Below are 16,458 nucleotides of genomic sequence, written 5' to 3' on the forward strand. Positions count from 1 at the left end.
CGAGCCATCCGGCTTCGGTACCACAAAAAGAGTGGAATAATACCCCTTCCCTTGTTGTAGAAGAGGTACCTTGACTATCACCTGCTGAGAGTACAGCTTGTGAATGGCTTCCAAAACCGTCTCCCTTTCGGAGGGGGACGTTGGTAAAGCAGACTTCAGGAAACGGCGAGGTGGATCTGTCTCTAATTCCAACCTGTACCCCTGAGATATTATCTGCAGGATCCAGGGATCTACCTGCGAGTGAGCCCACTGCGCGCTGTAATTTTTGAGACGACCACCCACCGTCCCCGAGTCCGCTTGAGAAGCCCCAGCGTCATGCTGAGGCTTTTGTAGAAGCCGGGGAAGGCTTCTGTTCCTGGGAAGGAGCTGCCTGTTGCTGTCTCTTCCCTCGACCTCTGCCTCGTGGCAGATATGAATAGCCCTTTGCTCTCTTATTTTTAAAGGAACGAAAGGGCTGTGGTTGAAAAGTCGGTGCCTTTTTCTGTTGGGGAGTGACTTGAGGTAGAAAGGTGGATTTCCCGGCTGTAGCCGTGGCCACCAAATCTGATAGACCGACTCCAAATAACTCCTCCCCTTTATACGGCAAAACTTCCATATGTCGTTTTGAATCCGCATCGCCTGTCCACTGTCGCGTCCATAAAGCTCTTCTGGCCGAAATGGACATAGCACTTACCCGTGATGCCAGTGTGCAGATATCCCTCTGTGCATCACGCATATAAAGAAATGCATCCTTTATTTGTTCTAACGACAGTAAAATATTGTCCCTGTCCAGGGTATCAATATTTTCAATCAGGGACTCTGACCAAACTACCCCAGCACTGCACATCCAGGCAGTCGCTATAGCTGGTCGTAGTATAACACCTGCATGTGTGTATATACTTTTTTGGATATTTTCCATCCTCCTATCTGATGGATCTTTAAGTGCGGCCGTCTCAGGAGAGGGTAACGCCACTTGTTTAGATAAGCGTGTTAGCGCCTTGTCCACCCTAGGAGGTGTTTCCCAGCGCTCCCTAACCTCTGGCGGGAAAGGGTATAATGCCAATAATTTCTTTGAAATTATCAGCTTTTTATCAGGGGCAACCCACGCTTCATTACACACGTCATTTAATTCTTCTGATTCAGGAAAAACTATAGGTAGTTTTTTCACACCCCACATAATACCCTGTTTAGTGGTACCTGTAGTATCAGCTAAATGTAACGCCTCCTTCATTGCCAAAATCATATAACGTGTGGCCCTACTGGAAAATACGGTTGATTCGTCACCGTCACCACTGGAGTCAGTGCCTGTGTCTGGGTCTGTGTCGACCGACTGAGGCAAAGGGCGTTTCACAGCCCCTGACGGTGTTTGAGTCGCCTGGACAGGCACTAATTGATTGTCCGGCCGTCTCATGTCGTCAAACGACTGCTTTAGCGTGTTGACACTATCCCGTAGTTCCATAAATAAAGGCATCCATTCTGGTGTCGACTCCCTAGGGGGTGACATCCTCATATTTGGCAATTGCTCCGCCTCCACACCAATATCGTCCTCATACATGTCGACACACACGTACCGACACACAGCAGACACACAGGGAATGCTCCTAACGAAGACAGGACCCACTAGCCCTTTGGGGAGACAGAGGGAGAGTTTGCCAGCACACACCAAAAGCGCTATATATAACAGGGATAGCCTTATAATAAGTGCTCCCTTATAGCTGCTTTATATATATCAAAATATCGCCATAAATTTGCCCCCCCTCTCTGTTTTACCCTGTTTCTGTAGTGCAGTGCAGGGGAGAGACCTGGGAGCCGTCCTGACCAGCGGAGCTGTGAGAGGAAATGGCGCCGTGTGCTGAGGAGATAGGCCCCGCCCCTTTTCCGGCGGGCTCGTCTCCCGCTATTTAGTGAATCCAGGCAGGGGTTAAATATCTCCATATAGCCTCTGGGGGCTATATGTGAGGTATTTTTAGCCTTTATATAGGTTACATTTGCCTCCCAGGGCGCCCCCCCCCAGCGCCCTGCACCCTCAGTGACTGCGTGTGAAGTGTGCTGAGAGGAAAATGGCGCACAGCTGCAGTGCTGTGCGCTACCTTTAGAAGACTGCAGGAGTCTTCAGCCGCCGATTCTGGACCTCTTCTGACTTCAGCATCTGCAAGGGGGCCGGCGGCGCGGCTCCGGTGACCATCCAGGCTGTACCTGTGATCGTCCCTCTGGAGCTGATGTCCAGTAGCCAAGAAGCCAATCCATCCTGCACGCAGGTGAGTTCACTTCTTCTCCCCTCAGTCCCTCGTTGCAGTGATCCTGTTGCCAGCAGGACTCACTGTAAAATAAAAAACCTAAGCTAAACTTTTTCTAAGCAGCTCTTTAGGAGAGCCACCTAGATTGCACCCTTCTCGGCCGGGCACAAAAATCTAACTGGAGTCTGGAGGAGGGTCATAGGGGGAGGAGCCAGTGCACACCACCTGATCTGGAAAAGCTTTACTTTTTGTGCCCTGTCTCCTGCGGAGCCGCTATTCCCCATGGTCCTTTCAGGAACCCCAGCATCCACTAGGACGATAGAGAAAAGAAGGTGAAAGAAAAGGGAAGAAGTGATGTAATTCAATAATAAGGCATTTTTATGGCTTTTTGCCTTTGGTAAACAGACCCCTTAGTTCATAAGTAGTAAGACTTCACTTTCTTTTTACCCACCTTTAGGTCAGTTTTGGCCTTAACTTCCTACTAATATATATGTAAAAAGTTCATAATGAATAAATGTAGGGCCATTAGTACTAGGAATTACATAAAGTCATTGCTTTTTAATGCCAGGCAGGGCCCATGGCCTAATGTCCTGGTTCGGTCACACATAGAAATGGGCTGGCCGAGCGAGGCCACACCCTGTGACTTGTCTCACTCTTCCGTGAGCTTTGGCAATGCCCCTTTGGAGCGTGCATGCCCCCCGGGTAGGGCCATCTTAACAGCAGTGTGGGCCCCTGGGCAAAGCAATGCACTGGGACCCCTACCCATTCTCCAGTGGTAGGGGTGGGCGGTATTATCAGTGGCAGCTTTGATATCCCGGTAGGGGTTGTTATATCTTCCACTCAGCATATCGGTCCTGGAGAAGTAATTTCTACTAATTACTCGTTTACTGCACAGATGGGGCGAGAGGGAGAACACTAAACTGTAGAAGGGGCATTGGAATGAATGAAGGGGCCCCAGTACATGACTTCCAGGGTGGTAGGGCAGAGCTTAATACTCATCATTTGTCGGTAGGGGGGCAGCTTGCTTGACTGCAGATATGTCCAGTTCCTGGAAAGGGATCAATACTCCCTTTCAATGAGATAACAATCTAGAGAGTTCCACCTTTCAGGAGGTACTGGGGACTTGGGGATCAGAGTTGAGGAGCCGGAGCAATCCTTAGACAAATATATAAAACCGCATCCCAGGCATGTGGAGCTGGAGCAGGGAGCAGCTGCTGGAAGGCTGATATCTCTGGTTCTGGGCATAGTAGAGACAATCTTCCAGTGTCCACCGAAAGGGGAGAGTCCCAGCTTTTGTAGTATACCCTCAGAAAAACTCTTAGGGGCCTATTTATCACCATCCACATCCAGGATGCGGATGACAGGTGATAAAATCGCCCAAACTCGCACTGCGATAATTGATTACATCGCAGGGATGTATCAATCACCGCATGCAGGAACAGAGCTTGTGGTGCCTCTACACAGCATCATCAGGGTATTTTTCCTAAAAATGTCCTGCTGCGTCCTGCTGCGCATGCACCGTCCCCGCCGATATCGCCACTACCGCCACCGCCCGGTCGACCCCCCTCCCTTCACGACTACCCCTGCGTGCCGCGGAACCCCCCCCCCTCCCCAGGGTCCTTCTCCTGCGCTGTGACCCCCGGTGCTGTCAAATGCGCTGCCGTTTTGCAGCATCACTTTACTGCATCAGGGTCACATTGCAGCACATGGGGGACCCGGCGCCCGGCAGCGCTCACCGGAGCAGCTGACACCGGCTCCCTGGACAGGTATGTTTTTTTTGTTTTTTTTAACTTTTTTAATTTTATTTTTACACATTGATCAGCTTGTGTCCATCGGACACACAGAGCTGATCACTGCAGCCTGGTCCCCGCTCAGCTTTCTCTGCCAGGTGCAGAGAAAGCTGGGCAAAAGGGTGCACATCGCAGTGCTGCCCTGAGCTGGCGAGATTATCACAGGGCACACTGCGGTATTTTTGCACATTTTTTTTTTTTTTTTGTAAATTTGCCCACATCACATTTCCCATTATAAGTATGGGGAATGCGATGTGGGTTACTAAAAAAAAGTGAATGAAAGGGTTTGGAGCAGTTTTTCATGAAATTTGCTCCAAATGTCCTTTACACAGTCCTTTTCAGGTGATACTAAAATAATGTGAAAAGGGTGTGAAAACAGAAAACACCCTTTTTCACATTACAGATTGAGTATCCCTTTTCCCAAATTAAAAATCCCACATTTTTGGGTTCCCCCACTGAGATAATGACATATATATTATATATTATGTGTATATATAAATATATTATATAGATCAGAGGTTCCCAAACTGTGTGTCGTGGCTCCCTGGGGTGCCTCAGGACACTTGCAGGGGTGCCCTGAGTTGGTGGTCCAGGACCAATTCAAATTATTCATGGTCAATATAATAGGCAAAACCAGTGCTGGTGGCTGCCTGTCATAAAATATGAGGCCAAACAGAAGCAAATCTTGTCCCTCACCACATAACTGACCCTAAGGATGACATATAAACTAGAGATGAGCGGGTTCGGTTCCTCGGAATCCGAACCCCCCCGAACTTCAGCCTTTTTACACGGGTCCGAGGCAGACTCGGATCTTCCCGCCTTGCTCGGCTAACCCGAGCGCGCCCGAACGTCATCATCCCGCTGTCGGATTCTCGCGAGGCTCGTATTCTATCGCGAGACTCGGATTCTATATAAGGAGCCGCGCGTCGCCGCCATTTTCACACGTGCATTGAGATTGATAGGGAGAGGAAGTGGCTGGCGTCCTCTCCGTTAGAATAGATAGAGACACTTGAGTTGATTACTTAGTAATTTTGGGGAGCATTAGGAGTACTCAGAGTGCAGAGTTTTGCTGATAGTTAGTTACTAGTGACTGACCACCACCAGTTTTATTTATTATTTAATATAATCCGTTCTCTGCCTGAAAAAAAACGATACACAGTCACATACCATATCTGTGCTCAGCCTCAGTGTGCTGCATGATAATATCATCTATGTATATCTGACTGTGCTGAGTGCTCACTGCTCACACAGCTGAATTGTGGGGGAGACTGGGGTGCAGTTTTAGTAGGAGTACAGTGCACACTTTTGCTGCCAGTGTGACTGACCAGTGACCACCAGTATATTGTCTGCCTGAAAAAGTTAAACACTCCTGTGGTGTTTTTTTTATTTATTCTATAAACGCATTCTGCTGACAGTGTTCAGCAGGTCCGTCATTCATTATATTATATAAATATTTACCTGCAGTAGTGTTATATTTTTTTTGTTCATCTCTATCATCTTTATCATCTCTATATTAGCAGACGCAGTACGGTAGTCCACGGCTGTGGCTACCTCTGTGTCGTCAGTGCTCGTCCATAATTGTATACCTACCTGTGGTGGGTTTTTTTTTTCTATCTTCTTCATACTAGTAGTTTAGGAGTCTGCTGACAGTGTCCAGCAGGTCCGTCATTATATTATATATACCTGCAGTAGTGATATATATATATTTTTTATATCATTATCATCTCTATACTAGCAGACGCAGTACGGTAGTCCACGGCTGTAGCTACCTCTGTGTCGTCAGTGCTCGTCCATAATTGTATACCTACCTGTGGTGGGTTTTTTTTTCTATCTTCTTCATACTAGTAGTTTAGGAGTCTGCTGACAGTGTCCAGCAGGTCCGTCATTATATTATATATACCTGCAGTAGTGATATATATATATTTTTTATATCATTATCATCTCTATACTAGCAGACGCAGTACGGTAGTCCACGGCTGTAGCTACCTCTGTGTCGTCAGTGCTCGTCCATAATTGTATACCTACCTGTGGTGGGGTTTTTTTTTCTATCTTCTTCATACTAGTAGTTTAGGAGTCTGCTGACAGTGTCCAGCAGGTCCGTCATTATATTATATATACCTGCAGTAGTGATATATATATATATATATTTTTTATATCATTTTCATCTCTATACTAGCAGACGCAGTACGGTAGTCCACGGCTGTGGCTACCTCTGTGTCGTCAGTGCTCGTCCATAATTGTATACCTACCTGTGGTGGGTTTTTTTTTCTATCTTCTTCATACTAGTAGTTTAGGAGTCTGCTGACAGTGTCCAGCAGGTCCGTCATTATATTATATATACCTGCAGTAGTGATATATATATATTTTTTATATCATTATCATCTCTATACTAGCAGACGCAGTACGGTAGTCCACGGCTGTAGCTACCTCTGTGTCGTCAGTGCTCGTCCATAATTGTATACCTACCTGTGGTGGGGTTTTTTTTTCTATCTTCTTCATACTAGTAGTTTAGGAGTCTGCTGACAGTGTCCAGCAGGTCCGTCATTATATTATATATACCTGCAGTAGTGATATATATATATTTTTTATATCATTATCATCTCTATACTAGCAGACGCAGTACGGTAGTCCACGGCTGTGGCTACCTCTGTGTCGTCAGTGCTCGTCCATAATTGTATACCTACCTGTGGTGGGGTTTTTTTTTCTATCTTCTTCATACTAGTAGTTTAGGAGTCTGCTGACAGTGTCCAGCAGGTCCGTCATTATATTATATATACCTGCAGTAGTGATATATATATATTTTTTATATCATTATCATCTCTATACTAGCAGACGCAGTACGGTAGTCCACGGCTGTAGCTACCTCTGTGTCGTCAGTCACTCGTCATCCATAAGTATACTAGTATCCATCCATCTCCATTGTTTACCTGAGGTGCCTTTTAGTTGTGCCTATTAAAATATGGAGAACAAAAATGTTGAGGTTCCAAAAATAGGGAAAGATCAAGATCCACTTCCACCTCGTGCTGAAGCTGCTGCCACTAGTCATGGCCGAGACGATGAAATTCCATCAACGTCGTCTGCCAAGGCCGATGCCCAATGTCATAGTACAGAGCATGTAAAATCCAAAACACAAAATATCAGTAAAAAAAGGACCCAAAAATCTAAAATAAAATCGTCGGAGGAGAAGCGTAAACTTGCCAATATGCCATTTACCACACGGAGTGGCAAGGAACGGCTGAGGCCCTGGCCTATGTTCATGGCTAGTGGTTCAGCTTCACATGAGGATGGAAGCACTCAGCCTCTCGCTAGAAAAATGAAAAGACTTAAGCTGGCAAAAGCACAGCAAAGAACTGTGCGTTCTTCGAAATCACAAATCCACAAGGAGAGTCCAATTGTGTCGGTTGCGATGCCTGACCTTCCCAACACTGGACGTGAAGAGCATGCGCCTTCCACCATTTGCACGCCCCCTGCAAGTGCTGGAAAGAGCACCCGCAGTCCAGTTCCTGATAGTCAGATTGAAGATGTCAGTGTTGAAGTACACCAGGATGAGGAGGATATGGGTGTTGCTGGCGCTGGGGAGGAAATTGACAAGGAGGATTCTGATGGTGAGGTGGTTTGTTTAAGTCAGGCACCCGGGGAGACACCTGTTGTCCGTGGGAGGAATATGGCCATTGACATGCCTGGTGAAAATACCAAAAAAATCAGCTCTTCGGTGTGGAAGTATTTCAACAGAAATGCGGACAACAGGTGTCAAGCCGTGTGTTGCCTTTGTCAAGCTGTAATAAGTAGGGGTAAGGACGTTAACCACCTCGGAACATCCTCCCTTATACGTCACCTGCAGCGCATTCATCATAAGTCAGTGACAAGTTCAAAAACTTTGAGCGACAGCGGAAGCAGTCCACTGACCAGTAAATCCCTTCCTCTTGTAACCAAGCTCACGCAAACCACCCCACCAACTCCCTCAGTGTCAATTTCCTCCTTCCCCAGGAATGCCAATAGTCCTGCAGGCCATGTCACTGGCAATTCTGACGAGTCCTCTCCTGCCTGGGATTCCTCCGATGCATCCTTGATTGTAACGCATACTGCTGCTGGCGCTGCTGTTGTTGCTGCTGGGAGTCGATGGTCATCCCAGAGGGGAAGTCGTAAGACCACTTTTGCTACTTCCACCAAGCAATTGACTGTCCAACAGTCCTTTGCGAGGAAGATGAAATATCACAGCAGTCATCCTGCTGCAAAGCGGATAACTGAGGCCTTGGCATCCTGGGCGGTGAGAAACGTGGTTCCGGTATCCATCATTACTGCAGAGCCAACTATAGACTTGTTTGAGGTACTGTGTCCCCGGTACCAAATACCATCTAGGTTCCATTTCTCTAGGCAGGCGATACCGAAAATGTATACAGACCTCAGAAAAAGACTCACCAGTGTCCTAAAAAATGCAGTTGTACCCAATGTCCACTTAACCACGGACATGTGGACAAGTGGAGCAGGGCAGACTCAGGACTATATGACTGTGACAGCCCACTGGGTAGATGTATTGACTCCCGCCGCAAGAACAGCAGCGGCGGCACCAGTAGCAGCATCTCGCAAACGCCAACTCTTTCCTAGGCAGGCTACGCTTTGTATCACCGCTTTCCAGAATACGCACACAGCTAAAAACCTCTTACGGCAACTGAGGAAGATCATCGCAGAATGGCTTACCCCAATTGGACTCTCCTGTGGATTTGTGGCATCGGACAACGCCAGCAATATTGTGTGTGCATTAAATATGGGCAAATTCCAGCACGTCCCATGTTTTGCACATACCTTGAATTTGGTGGTGCAGAATTATTTAAAAAAATGAGATGGGCGTGCAAGAGATGCTGTCGGTGGCCAGAAGAATTGCGGGACACTTTCGGCGTACAGGCACCACGTACAGAAGACTGGAGCAACACCAAAAACGCCTGAACCTGCCCTGCCATCATCTGAAGCAAGAAGTGGTAACGAGGTGGAATTCAACCCTCTATATGCTTCAGAGGTTGGAGGAGCAGCAAAAGGCCATTCAAGCCTATACAACTGACCACGATATAGGAGGTGGAATGCACCTGTCTCAAGCGCAGTGGAGAATGATTTCAACGTTGTGCAAGGTTCTGCAACCTTTTGAACTTGCCACACGTGAAGTCAGTTCAGACACTGCCAGCCTGAGTCAGGTCATTCCCCTCATCAGGCTTTTGCAGAAGAAGCTGGAGACATTGAAGGAGGAGCTAACACTGAGCGATTCCGCTAGGCATGTGGGACTTGTGGATGGAGCCCTTAATTCGCTTAACAAGGATTCACGGGTGGTCAATCTGTTGAAATCAGAGCACTACATTTTGGCCACCGTGCTCGATCCTAGATTTAAAACCTACGTTGTATCTCTCTTTCCGGCAAACACAAGTCTGCAGGGGTTCAAAGAACTGCTGGTGAGAAAATTGTCAAGTCAAGCGGAACGCGACCTGTCAACATCTCCTCCTTCACATTCTCCCGCAACTGGGGGTGCGTGGAAAAGGCTCAGAATTCCGAGCCCACCCGCTGGCGGTGATGCAGGGCAGTCTGGAGCGACTGCTGATGCTGACATCTGGTCCGGACTGAAGGACCTGACAACGATTACGGACATGTCGTCTACTGTCACTGCATATGATTCTATCACCATTGAAAGAATGGTGGAGGATTATATGAGTGACCGCATCCAAGTAGGCACGTCAGACAGTCCGTACGTATACTGGCAGGAAAAAGAGGCAATTTGGAGGCCCTTGCACAAACTGGCTTTATTCTACCTAAGTTGCCCTCCCACAAGTGTGTACTCCGAAAGAGTGTTTAGTGCCGCCGCTCACCTTGTCAGCAATCGGCGTACGAGGTTACTTCCAGAAAATGTGGAGAAGATGATGTTCATTAAAATGAATTATAATCAATTCCTCCATGGAGACATTCACTAGCAGCAATTGCCTCCACAAAGTACACAGGGAGCTGTGATGGTGGATTCCAGTGGGGACGAATTGATAATCTGTGAGGAGGGGGATGTACACGGTGATGAATCGGAGGATGATGATGAGGTGGACATCTTGCCTCTGTAGAGCCAGTTTGTGCAAGGAGAGATTAATTGCTTCTTTTTTGGTGGGGGTCCAAACCAACCCGTCATTTCAGTCACAGTCGTGTGGCAGACCCTGTCACTGAAATGATGGGTTGGTTAAAGTGTGCATGTCCTGTTTATACAACACAAGGACAATTCCATCTTGCACCTCTTTTTTCTTTCATTTTTCTTTGCGTCATGTGCTGTTTGGGGAGTGTTTTTTGGAAGGGCCATCCTGCGTGACACTGCAGTGCCACTCCTAGATGGGCCAGGTGTTTGTGTCGGCCACTAGGGTCACTTATCTTAGTCACACAGCTACCTCATTGCGCCTCATTTTTTTCTTCTTTGCGTCATGTGCTGTTTGGGGAGTATTTTTTGGAAGGGCCATCCGGCCTGACACTGCAGTGCCACTCCTAGATGGGCCAGGTGTTTGTGTCGGCCACTAGGGTCGCTTAGCTTACTCACACAGCTACCTCATTGCGCCTCTTTTTTTCTTTGCGTCATGTGCTGTTTGGGGAGTGTTTTTTGGAAGGGCCATCCTGCGTGACACTGCAGTGCCACTCCTAGATGGGCCAGGTGTTTGTGTCGGCCACTAGGGTCGCTTATCTTAGTCACACAGCTACCTCATTGCGCCTCTTTTTTTTCTTCTTTGCGTCATGTGCTGTTTGGGGAGTATTTTTTGGAAGGGCCATCCGGCCTGACACTGCAGTGCCACTCCTAGATGGGCCAGGTGTTTGTGTCGGCCACTAGGGTCGCTTAGCTTACTCACACAGCTACCTCATTGCACCTCTTTTTTTCTTTGCGTCATGTGCTGTTTGGGGAGTGTTTTTTGGAAGGGCCATCCTGCGTGACACTGCAGTGCCACTCCTAGATGGGCCAGGTGTTTGTGTCGGCCACTAGGGTCGCTGAGCTTAGTCACACAGCTACCTCATTGCGCCTCTTTTTTTCTTTGCGTCATGTGCTGTTTGGGGAGTGTTTTTTGGAAGGGCCATCCTACGTGACACTGCAGTGCCACTCCTAGATGGGCCAGGTGTTTGTGTCGGCCACTTGGGTCGCTGAGCTTAGTCATCCAGCGACCTCGGTGCAAATTTTAGGACTAAAAATAATATTGTGAGGTGTGAGGTGTTCAGAATAGACTGAAAATGAGTGGAAATTATGGTTATTGAGGTTAATAATACTTTGGGATCAAAATGACCCCCAAATTCTATGATTTAAGCTGTTTTTTAGGGTTTTTTTTTTTTAAAACACCCGAATCCAAAACACACCCGAATCCGACAAAAAAAATTCGGTGAGGTTTTGCCAAAACGCGTTCGAACCCAAAACACGGCCACGGAACCGAACCCAAAACCAAAACCCAAAACCCGAAAAATTTCCGGTGCACATCTCTAATATAAACGCCATCTACTTAATGTAATATTTCTTTCTAAATTTCTCAATAAGAAATTTTTGGCCTAGGGATGCCGTGAAAAGAAATCTGGTATTTTAGGGCGCCGTGATTCAAAAAAGCTTGGAAACCACTGATATAGATATATCATATAATATACATATATATGTGTGTCATTATCTCAGTAGGGGAACCAAAAATGTGGGATTTTTAATTTTGGATAAGGGATACTCAACCTGTATTTTAGTAAAAATAATGTTAATAAATAGGCCCCTAAGTCAGATAGATCCTGAGATATCTGGCTGTGAAGAGCAAGTAACAGGTTTGGATGGGGACCACTGCTTTGCAGTCAGATATCTCTGGTTCCCCAGGGACGATTTTCAAAATCTGGTACCCCTGGAATAAGGGGACCCTCAGCTATCAGCCTAGGGCCCTTTTACTCATGGGGCCCTTGGGCAGATGCCCATTGAGCCCATATGAAGAGACGGCCCTGTCACAGCCCATCCCTGATACTAGGTGTATATGAAAAAAAAAACATGATAAAATGAAGAAACCTCTTTGCCTAGACTGTGAGGACGTACCACAATTCAGGGTCAGTTATAAAATCAATAATCTCTTGAATGAAGAATCTCTCTAACGCTTCTCATTACGGGGCTCATTCTGATTTGGGTATTAACTATTAAGCCACACAAGCAATTCACTTTGCACTCCCTCTGAATAAAGGTGTTTCTACACTGTGGTGTATTGTTCAGTATTTCTGCATTTCTCCAAACGCGGAATGGTCGGTAACTCATATATGTAGGCCTAATTCAGAGTCAGACCTGATTGTAGCAGCAAATTTGCTAGCAGTTGGACAAAACCATGTGCACTGCAGGGGGGCAGATGTAACATGTGCAGAGAGAGTTAGATTTGGGTGGGTTATATTGTTTCTGTGCAGGGTAAATACTGGCTGCTTTATTTTCACACTGCAACTTAGATTTCAGTTTGAACACACCCCACCCAAATCTAACTCTCTCTGCACATGTTACATCTGCCCCCCTCCCCCCCTGCAGAGCACATAGGGGGTCATTCTGACCCGATCGCTTGCTGCAGTTTATCGCAGCGCAGCGATCGGGTCGGAACTGCGCAGGTGCCAGTGCCGCAGTGCGCCGGCGCATGCCGGAATGGCCGAAGGCCGTCGTTCCCTAGCAATCGCCTCTGCCTGATTAACAGGCAGAGGCAGTCGCTGGGCGGGAGGGTGCGGCACGGCGGCGTTTGCCCGCCATTTTAGGGGCGCAGTCCGGCCAACGCAGGCGTGCCGGACGTGCGGGGGTGGGCCGCAGCAGCTGCATTATGTCACACGCAAATGCTGTGACCAGGGGCAGCGACTATCAACTCCCCTCACATGTCTGGGAACATGATCGTAGCTGTGCTAAATTTAGCACAGCTACGATCAACTCGGAATGACCCCCATGGTTTTGCCCATCTGCTAACAAATTTACTGCTACGATCAAGTCTGAATTAAGCCCGTAGTTCCCAGCAGTATGACGCGTTTCGTGGATCACAGCCCACTTCATCAGATATGGAAACTAAAACAATGGGGGGGGGGGGGGGGATTAAGGGTCAACAGTGTCTAGGTCGACACCCATTAGGTTGACACCTGTTGGTCAACAGTGGCTAGGTCGACACTAGAAATAGGTTGACACGGCCATTAGGTCGACATGACAAAAGGTCAACATGAGTTTTTCATGTTTTTTTGTGTAGTTTTCTTCGTAAAGTGACCGGGAACCCCAATTAGTGTACCATGCCCCCTCGGAAGGCTTGCTTCGCTCGCCATGCTTCAACCAAGGTGCCTTGCTTCGCTACTGCTGCGCTTGGCACAGGTTACCTTTCCCAATCGTAGTCCACGTGGATCGCAAAGTATTAAAAAGTTCAAAAAAATATTTTAAAAAATTTGAAAAACTCACGTCGACCTTTTTTGCATGTCGACCTGGTTCATGTCGACCTAATGGTCACGTCGACCTATTTCTAGTGTCGACCTATTCACTGTCGACCAAAGGGGTGTCGATCTAATGGGTGTCAACCTAAGTGGTGTCGATCCACAGTCCGGATACCGATGAACCATTACATGGGGTAAATAAAATTACCATCTGCCTGATAGATTCAGACTATTTTATTGACCGATACTACGCCACATTGCAGCAACGCCATGTCTGGAGCATAGTAATAAAATAACATGCAATACTGTATAGTCCAAACACAGTCACTATGTGCTCACTTAGGGGGACATTTACTAAGCAGTGATAAGAGTGAGAAGTGAGCCAGTGGAGAAATTTCCCCATCAACCAATCAGCAGCTCTGTATCATTTTATAGTATGCAAATTATAGATGTTACTTCAGTGCTAATTGGTTTCCATGGGCAACTTCTCCACTGGCTCACTTCTCTGCACTTATCACTGCTTAGTAAATGTCCCCCTTACTGATCTGTGCCGGGGTCACTGCCATTCTCTGGCTTGCTCTGACTTGACACGATTTTCTGGCACTGGGAAAGGATAGATAATAAGAACGTCAGAAGCTGACATTTTACAGTGTCTGTGTCATTGCGGTGTACGGCTTTGTATCTTTTCTTTTGCTAAATATATTCAGACTTTTGTGTGTATAATTTATGTATGTAGTACGCAGTAGGTGAGCGACGCCCACTGACCCGCAGCTGCATATTAATGACCCATTGCTGTGTGTTGCAGACATTATAATAAATGATTGACAGTATCTTTACACAATATCATATTGAAGCAGGACATATTCAGAAAACAATATTCATTGTCCAACTAATCTGCTCGTTATTATTATTAGTGTGCGTGCGTGCGTGCGTGCGCGCGCGCAGCTTCTGCTGACAGAAATGGAAGGACCCCAAGAGATAAGGAGATATCTGCTGAGGTCCCTTCTTCACATATTGGGGGGTCCTTAATATTTGCGGGTACCCCTAGAAAATTGGGCATATGCCGCTAATACTATTTGATAAATACCCCCCGAATCTTGTTTTACTAAATAAAACAAATGAAAGATATTTATACTTTACAGTATTATATTTACAACGTGCGTGGAAGTCTGAATTTTAACTGATATTACTGCTGATGATAATAGCTACTTAAACCGCAATCATTTCATTAAGCACAGGTTATTGCCATTGAAAAATAAGTGGGAAAACCTGCGGATAGCATGGCGTCACAGGAAAGGTTACCGCTGGGAGATGGTCCTAGGATAGTCTATCAGGAAAGATATCCTCTCCCCCCGGACACAGAATTAGCCCATCATAGAATGAGTTCTTGTAACCCGAAGGGGACAGAACTGCGCTAATTACATAGGAAGGAGGAAAAGCAGAGTAATCAATCAGAATGAGCAGATTATTATGGGATTACGTGTAACATTGGGGTCATACCATGGACACGCAATCTCACTGAAGACGAATAGTCAGCAATCATTAATTCTGTTACACAAAGTGTCCTTATTGTGAATTGTGCCGCAGTGACTGAGGATGATGTGTAACTTCTCCAGCAGTAACAAGGACACAATCACTAAACAGTGTTTGCAAACGTGACGGAGATACGCGGTAATAACGTCATGAGTCTCCATGGCCAAGAGAACGATCAAGATTGGGGCCTGCCTTTTTTGTTCTCTATTATTTACCAAAGTTAGGGGGACATTTACTAAGCAGTGATAAGAGCGGAGAAGTGAGCCAGTGGAGAAGTTGCCAGATAAACCAATCAGCTGCTCTGTATCATTTTATAGTATGCAAATTATAGATGTTACCTCAGTGCTGATTGGTTGCCATGGCCAACTTCTCCACTTGCTCGCTTCTCCACTTTTATCACTGCTTAGTACATGTCCCTATGGCCACAGTACTTTGTTTCATTCCTCAGGTTGCCATGTTATTAAGGAGAAGCTTCGTTACCAGAGCAGACACAATGTGACTGACAAGTTGGCCAGTCTTGCTTTGGAGAAATGCACCGTGCGGATTGGTTGATACATACAAAGGGGTGGGGCCAGCAACTCAGTAATACACAGTACTCTCATGTTACAAATAACAATTTTGTGGGTTAATCATCTTTTCGCTCTTTTCAGCTTCTGGACCCAGTGATGGCATATTTCAGATTTTAATTACAACTGTTTTTTTCCCCGTGAATACACAATAATGACATAGGGGGTAAGTCAGACCTGATAGCAGCAGCAAATATGTTTGCAGTTGGCCAAAACCATGTACATGGCAGGTGTGGCAGATGTAACATGTGCAGAGAGAGTTAGATTTGGGTGGGTTATATTGTTTCTGTGCAGGGTAAATACTGGCTGCTTTATTTTTACACTGCAATTTAGATTTCAGCTTAAACACCCCACCCAAATCTAACTCTCTCTGCACATGTTACATCTGCCCCCCTGCAATACACATGGGGCCTAATTCAGACCTGATCACTAGGGTGCGTTTTTTGCATCCCTGCGATCAGGTAGTCGCCACCTAAAGGGGGGGGGGGGGGGGAGTCACTGTGCAGGGGTGCGATCGCATGTGCAGAGAGCTGCACAAACAAAAGTTTGTGCAGTCCCTGCACAGCCCAGGACTTAGTCTTCCAGTGCAAGGATCGGGGTCGGTGCTGACATCAGAAACCCTCCCTTCAAACGCCTGGTCCCTCCTGCGTTTCTCCGGACACTCCTCTAAAACGGTCAGTTGCCATCCACAAACACCCTCTTCCTGTGCGATCGCTTTTCTCGCACATCCCGTCGCTGCGGACCGACGCGCCTGTGCATTACAGAGCATGCGCAGTTCAGACCTGATCGCAGGCTGTCCGAAAACGCAGCCTAGCGGTCAGGTGTGAATGACCCCCATGGTTTTGACCAACTGCTAACAAATTTGCTGCTGCGATCAACTCTGGATTAGGCCCATTGTTTTATTAAAATGTAGCTATTAGATCATCATACATGTATAAATAACTCCAAGCACAAATAAACTGACTG

The sequence above is a fragment of the Pseudophryne corroboree genome, chromosome 9 (genome assembly GCF_028390025.1).
Source record: "Pseudophryne corroboree isolate aPseCor3 chromosome 9, aPseCor3.hap2, whole genome shotgun sequence".
In the NCBI taxonomy this organism is placed as follows: domain Eukaryota; kingdom Metazoa; phylum Chordata; class Amphibia; order Anura; family Myobatrachidae; genus Pseudophryne; species Pseudophryne corroboree.